Below are 18,693 nucleotides of genomic sequence, written 5' to 3'. Positions count from 1 at the left end.
TAATAATCATGAAGTCTCTTGTGTTCAATTCATAGCCAGGCAGCACATTGTGTCCTTGGGCAAGATACTTAGTTTCACTTTGCTCCAGTCTTCTCAGCTGTCCAACCCTCTCTCTCCTTCCAGATGTCACATCCTAGATCTGCATTTCTCAACCGCTTCTTTTTAATCTACTAACCCCTTTTGATTCTTTTTTTTTTTACTCAAATGCACCCTCATAGCCATATGATGTTTAAAAAATCCTATTACATTTTTGTAATTAATTATTGATTACAAATTTTGGCACAAGACCAGCAATTTGGGGGGAGGGGTAAGTCAATTACATCAATCCCAGTGCTCAACTGGTTCTTATTTTATCAAAGGATGAAAGGCAGAGTTGGTCCCGACAAAATTTGAACTCAGAACATGAAGATGGACAAAATACCAGTAAGCACTTTGCCTGTCATCCTAATGATTCTGCAAGTTTGCCTTTATAGTTTTTCATATATTTTTATAATTAGCTATCGTTAGGAAACTGACCTTTACGTTCACCGATTCTGGTATTTCTGTGTCAGTTAAGTCATATTTTCATCTTCTATGTTTTATCTTTTACTTGTTTCAGTTATTGGACTGTGGCCATGCTGGGGCACTGACTTGAAGGGTTTAGTCAGACTGACCATAGTACATATTTTTTAAGGCAGATACTTATTCTCTCAGTTTCTTTTGTTGAACCACTAAGTCATAGGGATCAACACCAGCTGTCAAGCAGTGGCAGGAGACAAACAACACACACACACTTAAACACACACACACAGATACACACACACACACACATGTGTAAAGAGAAAAAGAGACGACAGGCTTCCACATAGTTTCCATCTACCAAATTCAATCACAAAGCATTGGTTAACCTGTGGTTATAATAGCAGACTCTTACCCAGGACTGAACCTGAAACCACGTGATTACAAAGTGAGCTTCTAAACCACACAGCTATGCCGATATTTTCTCCTCAAGAAATCACAGTATTCGCCATTGATGTAAGCATTCATGGTGATAATTAATTACAAATAGATGTTCCTTTGGTTGACACCACTCAATCACAATGTCTTTCTTGTATTCTGATAGGAATTATTTATATGCTATGGTGTTTAATTATGGTTTAATAGAAATTTTGGAAAGAATTAGCAAGAAATATGTAAACTCAATGACCCATTCTCTTAGTCACAAATTAGTGTGATTAATTATGAAAATAAGGTAATGGAGTGCAAAGTCATGAATCATGAGATAACATCTAATATACATTTCCCTTTTTAAACAATATATTCACTTCTGTATGTTTTGGTTTGGTTTATAGCTGTTTGGGAATAGACATATAAAATTTTTGGTAAAATTTTGTTCCAAATTTCGGCACAAAGTCAGCAATTGTGGGGGTGGGTGAAAGTCAATTACATCAACCCCAGCATTCAACTGGTACTTATTTTATTGACGGCAAAAAGATGAAAAGTAAGGCTGATTTTGGCAGCATTTGAACTTAGGACATATAATCCAAAGAAATGCAGCTCGGCATAATCAATAAGGATTCCACCAGCTCACTGCCTCAACCCTTTAGCACTCGCATTATCCTGTCAAAAGTAATGCTAGTTTATTCATATTATTTTTAATTACACATTTATTATCTTGTAGCTTTGAGATTTTGATGAGATAAATGTTAATTTTTAGAATGACATTATAGAGTTGGTGTAAGAGATTAGACCTGGCCACTTTCTACATAAAACAGGTAGAATATTTTGGCCAGATATACTGGTTTAAATGCTAAAGGGTTCAATCTTCTGTAAATATTGTCTGCAATGATACTGGACTCCTGAGAAGCTTTATTTGCGACAGTTGACTTGCACAAAATAGCAATGAAGTTGCCTTCAAATTATACTTTACTATCTTAATTAAGGAAAGGACACATTGTATAATGTTGTTCTGCATACTTCTGACATGTCAGAGTGGATACTGCTGAAAACTCTTTCGTCACAAGACTGATTTGCAACAGTTCACCTGGAGGTTTAACCCTTTTCATACCAACCTGTGTGAAACTGTCACTTGTTCTATAATATTAACTTCCTGTGTTAAAGTAATCTAAATTAAAACCTTCCATCAAAACTCCATGTTAATTTCTGTTCCAGATACCTGCTGAATGATGACAGTTATTTCAATAAATTCTTCATCATTTTCAAGATTAACTGAAACAAAAGCAGGGCATTTTGACTGAAATATAGTTACAAACAGTTTGGACAGCAACAAACCAAAATGGTTATTTGAATAACTAGAAATAGCAGCTGAATCCCTACCTTAAAAAAGAAAGACACATTAAGTAATATAATCTACTGCTTGAAAAAAAAAAAATGAAGATAAGATGGTCACAGCTGAAATAATTTGGGATCATAGGATCTTGTATGATCAGGGCTTATATGTAACATCATCATCATCATCATCATCATCATCATCATCATCATCATCATCATCAGCGGCGGCAGCAGCAGCAGCAGCTCTTCAATCTTTTGTTTACAAAATGCTTCATCCAGGGAACAGAATGCTGAAACCAGTGCCGGGTTCAATTCATTCAACTAAAAATTCATCAAGGTGGTGCCCCAGCATGGCCACAGTCTAATGACTAAAACAAATTAAAGAATAAAAGATCAAAGAGATCAACCCTACTAAGCATTTTGTTTCACGCGCTAACAATTCAACCAGCTTGCTACCTTCTAGATACCTGAAAAAACTGAAAAAAGCAAAGAACGATAAAAAAGAAAAATGGATGAGACGATCAAGGCTGGAATATCTTTGAACACAGGTCATGTCACTAAGAGTTAACTTGAGGGCTGAACAACTATATGTTTCTCATCTAAATATGATAATTTTATCTAAAATTTTCAAGAAACTTGTCTCCGTTTCTTTATTTATATATTTGTCTTTGAAATTCTTCAACATATTTTGTATAAATGAAGTGTAAAACAATTAGGAAAAAAAAAATGCTGACAAAAGTGTGTAGAAATGGAAAGAGGCATAAAAGACAGGAAGCGTACCCAGAATATATTGTCCAGTCTTCACTTTTTTATTGATTTACTAATAACTTGCTTAAAGGTATAAAGATATTCACAACATCTTTTCCCCTTTCTCTCTCCCTCCTCTTCACTTCACTCCCCCACTTTCCCTGTTATTTTTTCCTTTCTCTCTCTCCCTTCTACCCCCACCTCCATTTATTGTCCTCTCTCTTTACCTCTTTCAACCACACTCTATCTCTTTCTATTCTTTTCTCATAGTTCTGCCTTTTCTTTTGTTTTATCTTTCCTATTTTTTTACTCTCCTCTTTATATAACCAACTACTTCTCTTAATGTGTGTGTGTGTCTCTCTCTCTCCCTCTCTCTGTCTATCTGCCTTTCTCTCTCTCTCTCTCTCTTTCTCTCTCTCTCTCTCTCTCTCTCTCTCTCTCTATATATATATATATATATATATATATATAAATGTACACACACACACACACATACATAGTATATATGCAGATATACACACATATATGTGCATATATATATGTATATATCTTGTTCTTTCCTTCTCTATCAATGTATACTTTTATTCACTTCTCTCTCTCTCTCTCTCTCTCTTTTTCTATCTCTATCACACTCACTCTCTCTCTCTCTCTTGCTATATATATATATATATATATATATATATATGTATATGTATGTATATATATATATATATATATATATATACATATACATACATATATTTCTTGTTTTTTCCCTTTCTTTGTCTATCTGTATTTCTATTCTCTCTTCTCCCTCCCTCTCTCTCTGTCTCTCCTTTTCTCTTTCTCCTCTCACCTCCTCCCCCACCACCACTCAACCAAGAATATCAACTAAATGGAGAATAACTATCATTAGAATACTGAAAAATTTCCCATGTGCTATGAAAGCCATCTATCATGGAACTGTATGCTTATGTGTGTGTAGCGTATGTTTAAGTAAGTGTGTGTGTGTGTGTGCCTGTGTGTGTGTATTATGTATGTGACTTCCTGCACGTACAGATTTTCCAAATCTAATCTTTTATTCAAACAGACACTCACACACACACACACACACACACACGTATACATATTTGTGTGTGTGTGAATGTATGTACGTACATATATATATATATATATATATATATATATATATATATATATATATTTATTTATATTATACATACACATACACACAACACCATACAACACAAGATATTTGTATGAACATCACTACCACCACCGTTGCCACCACCATGGTCACCAACATCACATCAACATCATCATCATCATCATCATCATCATCATCATCATCATCATCATCATCATCATCATCACAGCCATCTACAGCACATGGTAAAAAGCAACAGTGACAACAGAAATCTCAGTATCAGCAGCACCACCACCACCAACAGCAGCACCAGCAGCATCTGCACACCTGCCACTCCAATAAAATCTCACTACAATTGTTGCAACCACTGACACTACCCCTCATCATCATGAAGATTATTATCATAACCACCATCATCAACATTATAACAGTTTCTGATACCAGTGAGAAGGGACCCAAATTTGTAGAAGGTAACATTTAAAAAAACTAACTTCCATGGGTGACTATCATTTATTTTCCTTTTATTTGTGCAGGTAACCTATCAACAAGTGCAATAACCTCCCCAAAAAGAATATATATATATATATATATATTATTGTGTCTGGGGAGAATCATTCTCTTTTAGTGCCTTATATATATTATTGTGTCAGGGAGCTGCACCAGGTTCCAATCTGATCTGGCAAGGTTTCTATGGTTGGATGCCCTTTCTAACACCAACCACTCTGAGAGTGTAGTGTGTGCTTTTTACATGCCGCCGACACAGATGCTATTGACCTGACACCAACATCGGCTACAACTATGGTCTCACTTGACTTGACAGGTCTACATGCATTGCCAAAGGTCTTGGTCACCTGTCACTGCCTTCATGAGGCCCAACGCTTGAACGGTACTTTTTACATGCCACCAGCACGGGTGTCAGTCAGACGATCTCACTTGGCCTGACATGTCTTCTCAAGCACAGCATATCGCCAAAGGTCTTGGCCATTTGTCATTGTCTCCATAAGGCTCAACATTCAGAGACCATGCTTCACCACCTTGTCCTATGTCTTCCTGGGTCTACCTCATCCTCAGGTTCCTTCCACTGTTTGAGTGCAGTACTTCTTCACACAGCTGTCCTCATCCATACACAATAGAATGTCATAAAAAAACTCTCTGCAGGATTTCTTCTGGCTGTTTACAGTCTGAGTTCAAATCCTGCTACAGTCTACTTTGTCTTTCATCTTTTTGAGATCAATAAATTAAATACCAGTTAAACACTGGGGGTTGATGTGATTGACTTAGCCCTCCATTGAAATTGCTGGCCTTGTGCTTAAGTTTGAAACCATTATTATTATTATTAATTAAGGTAGCAAACTGTCAGAATCATTAGAATGCCAGACAAAAATGCTCCATAGCATTTCGTCAGTCTTTACATTCTGAGTTCAAATTCTGTTGAGGTTGACTTTGCCTTTCATCCTTGTCAAGGTCAATAAAATAAGTACCAGTTGTGCACTGGGGATCAAACTAATTGTGTGTACAGTACAAATGATTATAATCATTATTAAGGATTATTAAGGTGGCGAGCTGGCAAAATCGTTAGCATGCTGGGCGAAATGCTTAACAGTATTTCGTCTGTCTCCACATTCTGAGTTCAAATGCCACCAGGGTCGACTTAGCCTTTCATCCTTTAGGGGTCAATGATTTAAGTTCCAGTTACGCACTGGGGTCGATGAAATCGACTAGCCCCTCCCCAAGAGTTTCAGGCCTTGTACCTATAGTAGAAAGAATTATTAAGGATTATTATCATTATTAATCAAGGCTGTGAGCTGGACAAAATGCTAAGCAACATTTTGTTTGTCCTTACATTCTGAGTTCAAATTCTGTTGAGGTTGACTTTGCCTTTCATCCTTTCAGGGTTGATGAAATAAGTACCAGTCATACACTGGGATTGATGTAATCAACTAGCACCCCCAACCAAAAAAAAAAAAAAATTCAGGCCTTGTGCCTACAGTAGGAAGAATTATTATGATTATGAACTTTACCTTTCAGTACCAGTTGAGTACCAGAGTTGATAAAAGAAGTACCAGTTGGGTCAATGGAATTGACTTACTCTGACCCCTAAATTCACTGGTCTTCTTCTGCAAATTAGATAGAATTCTGTTTCTTATTGTTATTTTCATGTTTGCTTTGATTATTTGAGGCAAAGCAAACTGAAATATTGTCTGTTAGTTTGTATTTGATTTATACTTCCTTTGTTGTTCGTTGTTTCCAACAATAACAACAACAACAACAACAGCAACAACAACAAGTTGTAATCCATCCTGCATAGTTCAGTATGTATGTATTCTTGGGGGTGAAGATTTAGACCAGTCAGAGAAGGGGAGAGAGAGAGAGAGGGGGGAAGGAAGAAAGAAAGAAAGTAAGAAAGAAAATGGTAAAGCATGAAAAAGGAAAGAAAAATGAGAAACAAAGAAAATAAAGTTTGACTCATTAGTTGATTTGGGTATTGTTAAAAAAAAAATTTAAATAAGAGGGAAAGCAGAAGAGAAACAAAATGAAATTTGCCGGCAAGTTTAGTGCGTTGTGATCTGAAAGGTAAAGAAAAGCAAAGATGGATGAGAAGACAGGCTATAAAAGTGTAAACAGAAGTATTGATTTGTATAGTTTTGCTTCAATGAACAATCCATTAGTTTTATAATAAAGTCTTTTTTTAAATGTTTTTTTTTGGGGGGGGGGGGGAAGAAGAAGAAGAAGAATGAGGAGGAGGGGGGGAAGGAGGGGAGGAGAAGAAGAAGAAGTGTTTGGTTAACAGAAATATTAGAATAATGAGTAATAGATTATATACAAGAGTTATATGGTCTGCTACATTTGGTAAATAAGTAAAAATTGTTGGAAAATTCTAGAAATAATTTTTTTTTCCTTTTTTGCTTGCAAACAAAAAAAAAACATCTTGTTTTTGTTTATATTTTGTATTTCTGATTAAATGATAACTCAATTCAGTTTTTCTATTTTTTTTTTTTTTGTAGGAGCTGAATATAATGGAAAAGAATGATCTTATTAATAATGGATTCTTTTAGAATATTTCTAATACAGACACACATACTTCTGCATAAAACCTTTTCTTTTCATCTTTTCAGGGTTGGCAAAATAAAGTACCAATCCTATGAAGGGGTCGATTCCTTTTGTCTGTCTTTTGGTAAAAAACTAGCTGTGGTTAGACTTAGAGAGAAATGGGCTCCACTATGTCTAGCAACAAAATACCCAAGAAAGGCACCTCCACAGCTCCATCAATAATTGAGTGAACAAAGCAGGGTAATATATTCATTTCATATATATATACATATATACTTATATATATATATATATATATATATACATACATACTTATACATATATATATATTTGATGACTGGATCACTGGCTGGCTGGCTGGATGGATGGGTGGATGGGTGGATATTCTAAGCAAGGAGGATTGTACCCAACAAGATTTTACACTTAAGAAGAAATGTATTGTGAACAGCAACCCTGACCCTTTTTTCCATACCTGCCATCTCTGACAGTAACAGAAACTCTGAGAAGCCAATGAGGGATCCACTGTACAGTCGTACAATCTCCCAGAAATAGTAACCAAATTCCCTCAGATCACAATCTTACAGGATGTGCTGGAGATTGTAATTTTAGATGTATAGCTACAGAAAAAAATGTGGAGCAACAATGGCTAGAATGGCTTTGATCACATATATGCTCAATCAGGGCTGACCTGGGGCTAAACAACAACAATAAGAGCTCAGTGAGTTTGAGGGGAGGGGTTGATGAGTGTTTTGTTTTATTGGCTGGCAGAGTTGAGGTTAATTCTTCTTGTTGGAAAGGAAAAGCTTCTTGTGATTGCCCCTATATCATATCCAGGTGGCAATTTATCTTGCACCCCACTTCATCATCAACAACAACAACATTATCATCACCATCATCATGGCCGCCGCTGCCACTGCCACCGCCACCACCACCACCACCAACAACAACAACAACATTACAGTTATCGTCGTTGTTGTTGTTGCTGTCATTGTCACCATCCTCATCGTCATCATTGTTCTCGTCATCATTGACTCTGGTATCATTGGTGTCATTGTGATTGTTGTCATCGTCATCATTGTCGTTGTTGTTGTTGTTGTCGTCATTGATATCACTGTTATCATTATCATCATCGTCATCATAATCATCTTCATCATCGTTATCATTATTGTCATCAACGCTGACGTTGTAACCATCATGATCATCATGATCATCATCAACATCGTAGGCAAACTCATCTCGGAACATTGCCTTCAGATTTACTCCACACCCACCTCTTTGACACCCTTCACCTCTACACAATTTCCTTCAATGTCTGCCATTATTTTCCTCTCCATTTTTTCCTTCTAAGATGTTGAAGAGAATCCTCAATAGTTACTATCTTCACTACTTCCAGATCTTTCTTTACATCACATTTAGCCATTTCTTTATCTTTTTTTAATCTCTATTCTTCTTTCCCAGAAACATGTAAAGAATTTGCATGACAACAACAACATCGACTCTGCTACCCAACATACCAATATCACTACCATTTATAAATTACCTCATATGTCATACATGCCATACACTATGCTATACTATTCTGATATAATTTTCATTTTTTTTTCCTTTTCTTTTCTTTTTTGTATCTCATTGTTTTATTAATATCAGTTCTCGCTGCTACAAACCACATGATGCAAGTGTTATGACATCAAAACTTGTTACTTAGCACAATACACAATAGAGATAAGCACCAGTCCTGTTCAGTTATGAGATTTATAAAAGAATTAGCTTTCCTTGTTATCATTGTGAATTGTGCATGCATGTGTGTGTGTGTGTGTATTCTGAGTTCAAATTCTACCGAGGTCGATTTTGTCTTTCATCCTTTCGGGGGTCGATAAATTAAGTACCAGTTGCGTACTGGGGTTGATCTAATCGACTGGCCCCCTTCCCATAAATTTTGGGCCTTGTGTCTAGAGTAGAAAAAAATATATATTTATATTCGATTTTTGATCGAAACGCCAGTGTTATAATGGTGGCAGCTGATGAAGGATGTGTTCTCTATGTGGCCTGCGTGTTTTTTGTACCTTGTTTATCATTTTGTCCATGTTTTTTTGCAACGTCATGTACCCAGATATGTATCTATATGTATATGTAGATGAAGGTATGTACATACATGTACATATATATGCATATACTCATAAATTATTTATATATATATATATATATATATATATATGATTTAAAGGGACAGGGTTTTGGAATTTGTGCAGGTACCTTGTTAGCACTCTGATGTGGCTAACCACATTGAATGATAGGGATCACACAGAATCATTTAAGATAAGCAAATGGTACTTCACTCAATAAGTAAATCCTGGGTTTACTTTATTAGATTTCACACAGCACACAGAGTATATAATCAAGACATTATAAAATTTAAGGGAATAGATTATTTTATTATACTTAGTACTAGAAAAATAACCTTAATTAGGCCAGGATGCATTCACCTCACTGGCCACTCATAACGAGGATAAAGTGATATAAGATTAAATAGATTGATCTAAAAAGAAATTGGAAAAAAGAGGAAATAAAGAGGAAATCCAATCACATGGGTAAAATCTTTAACAAAGCTGCATAGGAATGTATACTTGAGATGAATATATATTGCAACTGAATCAACTAAATGCACATAAAATGCCATATCAGAGGACATTGGGACATCTATCAAGCAGAAACATGTGTTAGATTGGGATTTAATGAGAGTAATACAGTAATAAGCAAATTATGATGGTGGATAATTCTCCATTCTTCTTCTTCTTTATGTGTGTGTGTGTGTGTGTATGTGTGTGCATGAGTATATGTGTTTCTGTGTGAGTGAGTGCATGTCACATATATGTGTCATATATATATATATATATATATATATATATACACATACAAAGAATGGGGGTTTAGTTATACAGAGAGAGATAGAGAGAGAGAAAGAGATGGATAGACAGACAGATAGGCAGACAAATAAATAGATAAACACATAGATGGATGGATATATATATATATAGATAGATAGATATATAGATAGATAGATAGATAGATCATACTTAACAGAGATATACTGTTGAAAGTCGTGAAATTGTGATATTCATCTCAAGAAAGCATCTCGTATAGACATATTGTCATCACAGTTTCAAGGCTTCTGTAGTATATCTGAGTCAAGCATGATATACAGAATGCTGTTCTGTACTAATAGTGCTTCCGTCACTAATGACAGATGTGCCTATGTGTATATAGATGTATATTTATATATGTGTGTATATACATACACACACATGTATGTATATGTATATATGTATTTATTTATGTATATGTAAATATATATATATGTATACGCACACATACGCACACACACACATATATATACATATAAATATATATATATACACACACACATACACACATGTATATATATATATATATATATATATATATATATACACATATATATATATGGATATATCTGAATGTCTCTCTTTGAGAGATTTGGAAATAATAATATTTCAATTTTTTTATCAGTGGCTGTGTGTCACTTTGAAAACTATATGTTCGAATGATGAATTCAACAAAAAGAGCAATAACCCAGAAACTAGTCCATGGATGCTGTTTTGTGCTAGACAGAGTGCTGAGTTCCCTGTTCTAAAATATAAGGAGACAGATAATGTGTTGTATAGCCAGCTAGAAACGTTGTTTCTTGGGGGCTAAAACAACAGTAGCATTGTCCCTTTCAGGACAGCCACATTGTGTTGGCAAATAGCCTTTACTTTAAAGAACTGTTACCGAATGTCTCTCTTCGAGATATTTAGAAATAATAATATTTCTAATATATATATATATATATATATATATATATATGAACATACATACATACATATATATATATATATATATACAAAACAGAAAAAGACAGACAAATAGATAGATGTAAGCAAGTAAATACAAAAACACAAATATAAACACATATACATATATATGATTTTGGTTTAACAAAATTTTAAAACAGTCCATTGAAACATGGGAAAATTGAATGGTTTAAATTTCAGAAAATAAATTGTTTTAAACTTTTTATTCTTTAGAAAATAAATTATTTTTCTGAAATTGGCACAAGAACATATGAACCCCTCCAAAAAGCCATCTTTAAAATTTCTCAGGATAAAATTTCCTGACTTTATATATGTTTGCACAATTGTGCATTGTGCAGTGTGCAAGCATGTGTGCATGTACATATGTATGTATGTGTGTATGTATGTATGTACGCATGTAAGCATGTGTGTATGTATGTGGTGTGATAAGCATATATCTATGTGTTTGATAGATACGTACATATTAAATGTATAGAAAAACAAAGTAGGCTGCAGCAGAATATGAACTCAGATTGTAAAGATAGATCAAATACAGTTAAGTATTTTCCCAGCATTTTACATTCTGAGTTCAAATTCCATCGAGGTTCACTTTGCTTTTCATCCTTTCGGGGTTAATAAATTAAGTGCCAGTTGCGTACTGGGGTCGATCTAATCGACTGGCCCGCCCCCTCTCCCAAAATTTCAGGCCTTGCGCCAAGAGTAGAAAAGGATATTGTGTATGTGTGTTTGAGCAGTTGAATGCAAATGTGTGTCTGTGAATATGTTTGTGTGTTTGTCTGAATGTGTGTGCATATGTATATGTGTATGTATATGATATCTAAGTTTCTGTGCATGTGTGTGCACATATACTGTATATAAATGTATGAGTGTGTGCAGTCATATAATTGTTTGTGTGTGTGTGTGTGTGTGCATATATACAAGAAAATGTGCAATTTTGTAGTGTGTGTATATGTGTGTACGCATGCAGCCATGCATGTGTGTGTGTTCACAATCATTTGCATGTGTATGTCTATCCAGTTATGTACATATTTGTGTGTCTGTATGTGTATGTATATCCAGTCGTGTAAATGTTTATGTGTGTGCATGTATATGTACAATCTTGAAAGCGTTTGTGTCTGTATGTGTGGGTATGCATGTGTATCTGCGTTTGCATCTGTATGTGTGTGTGTGTGTGGGTGTATGTGCATATGTAAATGTATGTGCACAGTCATGTATGTGCATGTGCGTGTGTGTATACGTCAGTGTTTCAAGACAATCCAAAATCTGTAATATTAGAAACAATATCAGTGACAAAAGTTCTTCTTTTTATTTTTTGTTCTTTTCCTTTTATCATCCTTTCTGTTCTACTTTTCCATCTTTCTCCCCACCCCCTCCAATAAGTGCAGATTTGTTGAGTTTCATGAAATAAAACAGATTTTTCAGTCCACTTTTACCATTTTTTTTTTTTTTGTTATTCTGAAGATTATCTTCAGAGAAGAACCATTCTGAAAAATATTTTAACATCAACATCATCACCATCCTCTCCACTACCACTACCACAACCACCACCATTGCCACTGTCACCACCACCACCACCACCACCACCACTACCATCACCACTACTTTCATTATCCATCTTGTGTTCCTCATCATCATTCATGCCATCCTGGGAGAGTTTTGCCTCTCTAATTTAACTATTATCAACCCAAAGTAAAACAAAAAAAAAAACAGACAAATCATAAAAACATAAAAAACAAAAAGAAACATGAAATATTGATAAATTAAGACAAAGCAAAGGAAACAAAATTCAGGTTCTTAAATTTTCAGATGATATTTCACAAAGATGGATTCCCATTTCAAGTTGTTTGTAGATAATGAATGAAATAAATTTCATAATCAGTTTCTTTTTTTTTTAATAAAGCATAGAATTTCAAAAGGATAATTCTCTAGAAAAGTATCTGAAGATATTCTTTATACCTCTAGAAATGGTTGTAAGCTAATTGTATCATCATCATCATCATCATCATCATTTAACACCTGTTTTCCATGCTGGTATGGGTTGGATGGTTTGACTGAAAACTGGTTAGTTGAGGTGCTGCACCAGGTTCCAACCTGATTTGGCACGGTTTCTACAGCTGGATGCCCTTCCTAATGAACAACCGCTGCAAGAGTGTAATGAGTGCTTTTTACATGCCACCAGCATGTGTGCCAGTTATGTAACACCAGCATCGGTCACAACTACGATCTCACTTGGCTTGACAAGTCTTCTCAAGCATGATATATTGCCAAAGGTCTCGATTACATGTCACTCTCTTCACTTATCATTGTAATCTAGTTTAAATAGCTTTCTCTATATCTTACTTAACATGGATATACTGTAGAATGCCACAAAACTGCAGTATTTGTCTCTAGAAAGTATCTTGTAGAAATACATAGTGCAGAAGTGTATCGGTAGCTGTGTATCCTATTAAGGTGAAATCGTAAATACAATTATAATTAAGGGCACAGAAAAATATTCTTGCCTATATGCTGAAAGGAGACATTAAATCGTCAGACCACATTAAATATCATCACTATTATTATTATTATTATTATTATTATTATTATTATTATTATTATTATTATTATATATGCATTGAAATTGAAGGAGCAAGCCAATGGAAAATCATAAAATTTTACAAATTTCCATTGGCTTGCTCCCTCAATTTCAACATGTGTATAATAATAATAGTGACGATATTTAATGTGGTTCACCGATTTAGTGTCTCCTTTCAGCATAAAGGTAAGAATTTTTTCTATGCCTTTAATCATAATTACATACATACATACATACATATATACATATACAGTAAAAGATTTAGATTTAGATTCAAAATTGAATATGGTACTTATGAAACATGCGTACTGTAGTCATCTTTAAAATCCGTGTTGTTTATATTGATATATACATAAACATATATATATATCAAATTAAAACATAGGGTAAAATATCATATATTAATTAATATCGATTTATTACCAGGAAGCTAGCACATTTAAAGAATCAAAGAGATTCAGAAACAATATCTGCGATCTCAGGGGATTTTGTTTTGAGAACAATGTAGGTCTTAGTAGACACAAGATGTGGTCTATTTCTAGCACATTAAATGTCCACTTTAGTGGTCAACGTTATATATAAAAATATACATATATATATATACAGCTTCCATCTACTAAATCGACTCACATGGCTTTTGCTGGCCATAGGTTATAGTAGAAGACACTTGCCCTAGGTGGGACTGAACCTAGAACCATGTTGTTGGGAAGCAAACTTCTTACTATGCAACCATATTTTTTGAATTGCTTGTTTTACATCTATTTTTCCCAACTGCTGCCTGGGTGGGTTGTTGTTTGCTTACTTTTATATCACAACTGGATTGTCACCATTTAACCATTTAAATAGGAGTGTTTTGCTGTTATTTTTTTTTTTTTTTTGTCAGCCAAACAAACTAGGGCAAATGTAATTAAACATTTTGTTGAGGTGCTTCATACAGAAAGACAAACTGGGGCATATTCTCACATGTATCATCATTATCATCATCGTCATTTAATATCCACTACTTTTCTGTACATATATATGTCAGACAGAATGTTTTGAGGCAGATTTTTGCATGGCTGGATGCTCTTCCTGTCACCAACCCTCACATGCTTTCAAATAAAGTAATATTTCCCCACGAACACACAAACATACACACACACACACACACACACACACACACACATACACACACACACACACTCACATACACACACAATTTGTTCACACTTACACACATAAACACATGTATACACACATACATACACAAACTAAATAAACCTCTGTCAGTTTCATATTCCAGAACTCCTGACTCATTCAATTTTAGTGTAGGTGGCTGAATATTCCACAGACCCTTATATCCTAAATGTAATTCCACAGATCCTTTAACTCTGTAACCCTTGTCACATCAACATGACATCATCAGTCTTAGTCGTATTTACATTATTTACATTTGAAGGATATTTGTCCTCATCTTGTTTGTTGTTAACACGTTTCGGCTGATATACTCTCCAGCCTTCATCAGGTGTCTTGGGGAAATTTCGAACCTGGGTTCTCATACCTTAGGACCACAGGGTGGTCAGCAGATAAATTGAACTAAGGCCATCATAGTTGCAAAGTGGAACTTCTAAACCACTTGGCCATCCCTGCATCATATGCACATGTTGTACACTGCATCATATATACATTCACATTGCATAGGATAAAGGATAAAGCTGCTTTATGAGTCATATAGACTCATAAGGCCCGTTTCCCAGTTTCCATGGTGATATATTCCCCTCTGGGTGGGATGTCAGTCTATCACTGGATTAATCATTCTTAGCAACTGAGAGGATTGGAGTAATGTAAAATAAAGTGTTTGGCTGAAGAATACAATGCATTGGCTGGTCCAGGTATTGAAACTACAATCTTACAATCATGAGTCCAACACCCTCACCACTAAGCCATAAACCTCCACTTGAATCAAACTGAAGATGCAGTAAAGCATATTTGCACAAGGTGCCTTACAGAAATTGATCCGGGGACATCATAATAGCAAGTGGAATTTCTTAACCACTTAGGCATGCCTATATGGTACATGCATATATTCTGCATTATATAAACACATGTACACTGCATCATGCATTCATACACAATGCATCATACACACAGACACATACTCTTCATCATATGCATATACACACTGCATCATAAGCACATATGCACACACATCTGCATGTTGCCTATAAAATAGATACTTGACGCATGTGCTCACATGTTCAGACACACACACAACTACATATGGTCTCTCACATGTACACACATATAACCACTCTCTCTCTTCACACACACACACACACACACACACATACTTATACAGATATAATGTCTTTCTCTCTCACACACACATACAGATATAGCCTCTCCCACATGCATACAGACACACATGCACTCATAAATGTACACTAACACACATACAGATGTAGCCTCTCACACACACACATATTGACACACACATACATTCACAAACACGCACACACACACATACAGATATAGTCACTCTCACACACATATGGACATGCACATACACTCACACACGCACACGCACACGCACACACACACACATCCCTACACCAGATCAATAAATCTATTCTTCAAATGTGAGTTCTCTTTCTTAATTGAATCCAATATTTCCATTGCTGTCGAAGAAGACTGGGAAGAAGAGAGAGAGAGAGAGAGAGAGGGAAAAAGAAGAGAGAAGAAAATTAAGCAGGAGAAGAAGAGGACGAAGAAGAAAAAGGAGGAGGAGGAGAAAGAGGGAAGGAGGGGGAAGAGGTGGGAGGAGAGCCAGCTTCTATCATTTTCACAGACTGTTGCACAATTTGCTGCAACCATGTGATTCCTCACTCTTTCTCTACCAGAAAAATTATGGCTTCTGTGAAGGTTTCCACAATGCTCAACTGAACCTCTGCAGTTGTGCAGTTCTGCAAAATTATATCCGCATCCAGCAGACTACGAATGCGTGTGTGTGTGTGTGTGTTGTTTTGTTGTTGCTTTTGCTGTTGTTATTGTTTAGATCCAAGTCTGCCCTGAGTGATTAGATCAGAGCTGAGTTGATCTAAAACATTCCTCCCATGACCATCCAGTGCAACATCATTCAATTTGATGTTTGTTTACAATTTGATGTTTGTTTGATTTGAGGGTGATTTTGTCAGCTATTTCTAGCTGGTCAACTGTCAGTGTGTGTGAATGTGTGTTTGTGTATGTGTGTGTGTCTGTGTGTGCGAGTGTGCACATGTACATACATGTGTATATGTGTGAGTGTATGCAAGAATGTGTGTGAGTTTCTGTGTGTCTGTGTATATGTATGTATGTATGTATGTATATATATATATATGTGTATATATATATATATATATATATATATATATATATATATATATATATATATATATATATATATATATATATATATATATACTGGCATTATTCTACATTTTCATATATATATGTGTGTGTGTGTGTGTGCATTTACATGTGTGAAAATGTGTGTTTGAGCATGTGCAAGACATGCACATTGTTCAGATCCAAGCATATGTGTATATATACACACGTCTGTAGTGGCTGTAATCCAATGACATTCAGACCGGCAATTTCCTTTTTTAACCCATAACAGATTAAATAAGAAGCCAAAATTATTTCATTACCCCATCAACTTATTATCAGGTTGCACTGAATCATAAAACATGATGATTGCTTGAGACTCCGAAATTTTTGACTAATGCCAGTATAATAGTATAATACAGAATACTGTGTGTGACTTTTTCCTGAGAATGTACCTTAACAATGTAAAACTATAAAACAAAGCTACATAGGTCTATAGGCCGACTTACGACCAAGTTGACTTATGACCAGTCAGTTGGAACCAATTGTGGTCGTAAGTCAATGATGACCTGTATATTGACAATGGGTTTCGGTCAGTTTCTGTGAACCAAACACACACATAAGGCTTTGACCAGCCTGTGATCACAGCACAAGACACTTGTCCAAGGTGCCACTTATAAAATTCATGGCACATCTGAGGTTCATATATGGCACAGTGGTTAAAGATGTGTGCTTCAGACAGATTTTGTGGGAATATCATTGTGACTGTACCTTTTCTTACTTAAAAATAGTTCCAGTTTCATACTTCATAACTACCGTCACCACCACAACCACCACCGAGGAGGAGGAGACCCCCTTCGGTCATGAATGACCATGGGTTTGCACCTAGAAAGTTCCCCTCTGAGGCACAAGTCTAGGCAAGGTTGTTTATGGAAGCCCAGCAGTTGCCCATGCATACCAGCCTGCCCTCTCCATGCCACCGATGTTATCTAAAGGAAAGGCAAAGGGGCCAATATATCTTGGCACCGGTGATGTCAAAACTATTTTCTACAGCTGAGTTAACTGGAGTAATGTGAAATAAAGTGTCTTGCTCAAGAACACATCACGCAGCCCAGTCCAAGAATCGAACTCACAACCTCACTATCGTAAGCTCGGTGCTCTAACCACAGAGCCATGTGCCTTCACCACCACTACCAACAACTACAAAAACAACGACAACGACAACAACATCAATAGTAGCAGCAACAACAACAACATTGCCACCACCACAACGAACAATACAACCACCACCACCACCACCACCACCACCACCACCACCATAATTGCTAGCAAGGGAGCTTCTATGTAGTTGTTTGATCTACTGTTATACAAATTACAGCCTGACCACTTGGAAAGCCTTTTGGATGATTAGGCTTAGAAACACTATCCCTGAAAACAAGATAGGATGGTCAAAGACGGAATGTTTTTCTTTAATCAAAGCTTGACTCGATCAGTGCTGACCTTGAGATGAACAACAACAACAACAACATCTTACCATAATTACAATCAGCCCTAATCCAACCCCCACTGCCGCCGCCGCCACCACTACCACCACCACAACCACCATCACCATCACCACCACCACCACCACCACCACCACCACCACCATATTTACCATGTCTTTGCCTTGATTATCCTCAACGCTATACCAT

The sequence above is a fragment of the Octopus bimaculoides genome, chromosome 21 (genome assembly GCF_046866305.1).
Source record: "Octopus bimaculoides isolate indiv1 chromosome 21, ASM4686630v1, whole genome shotgun sequence".
Taxonomy (NCBI): Eukaryota; Metazoa; Mollusca; class Cephalopoda; order Octopoda; family Octopodidae; genus Octopus; species Octopus bimaculoides.
The sequence above is the reverse complement of the archived record's forward strand: the minus strand, read 5'-3'. Positions refer to the sequence as shown.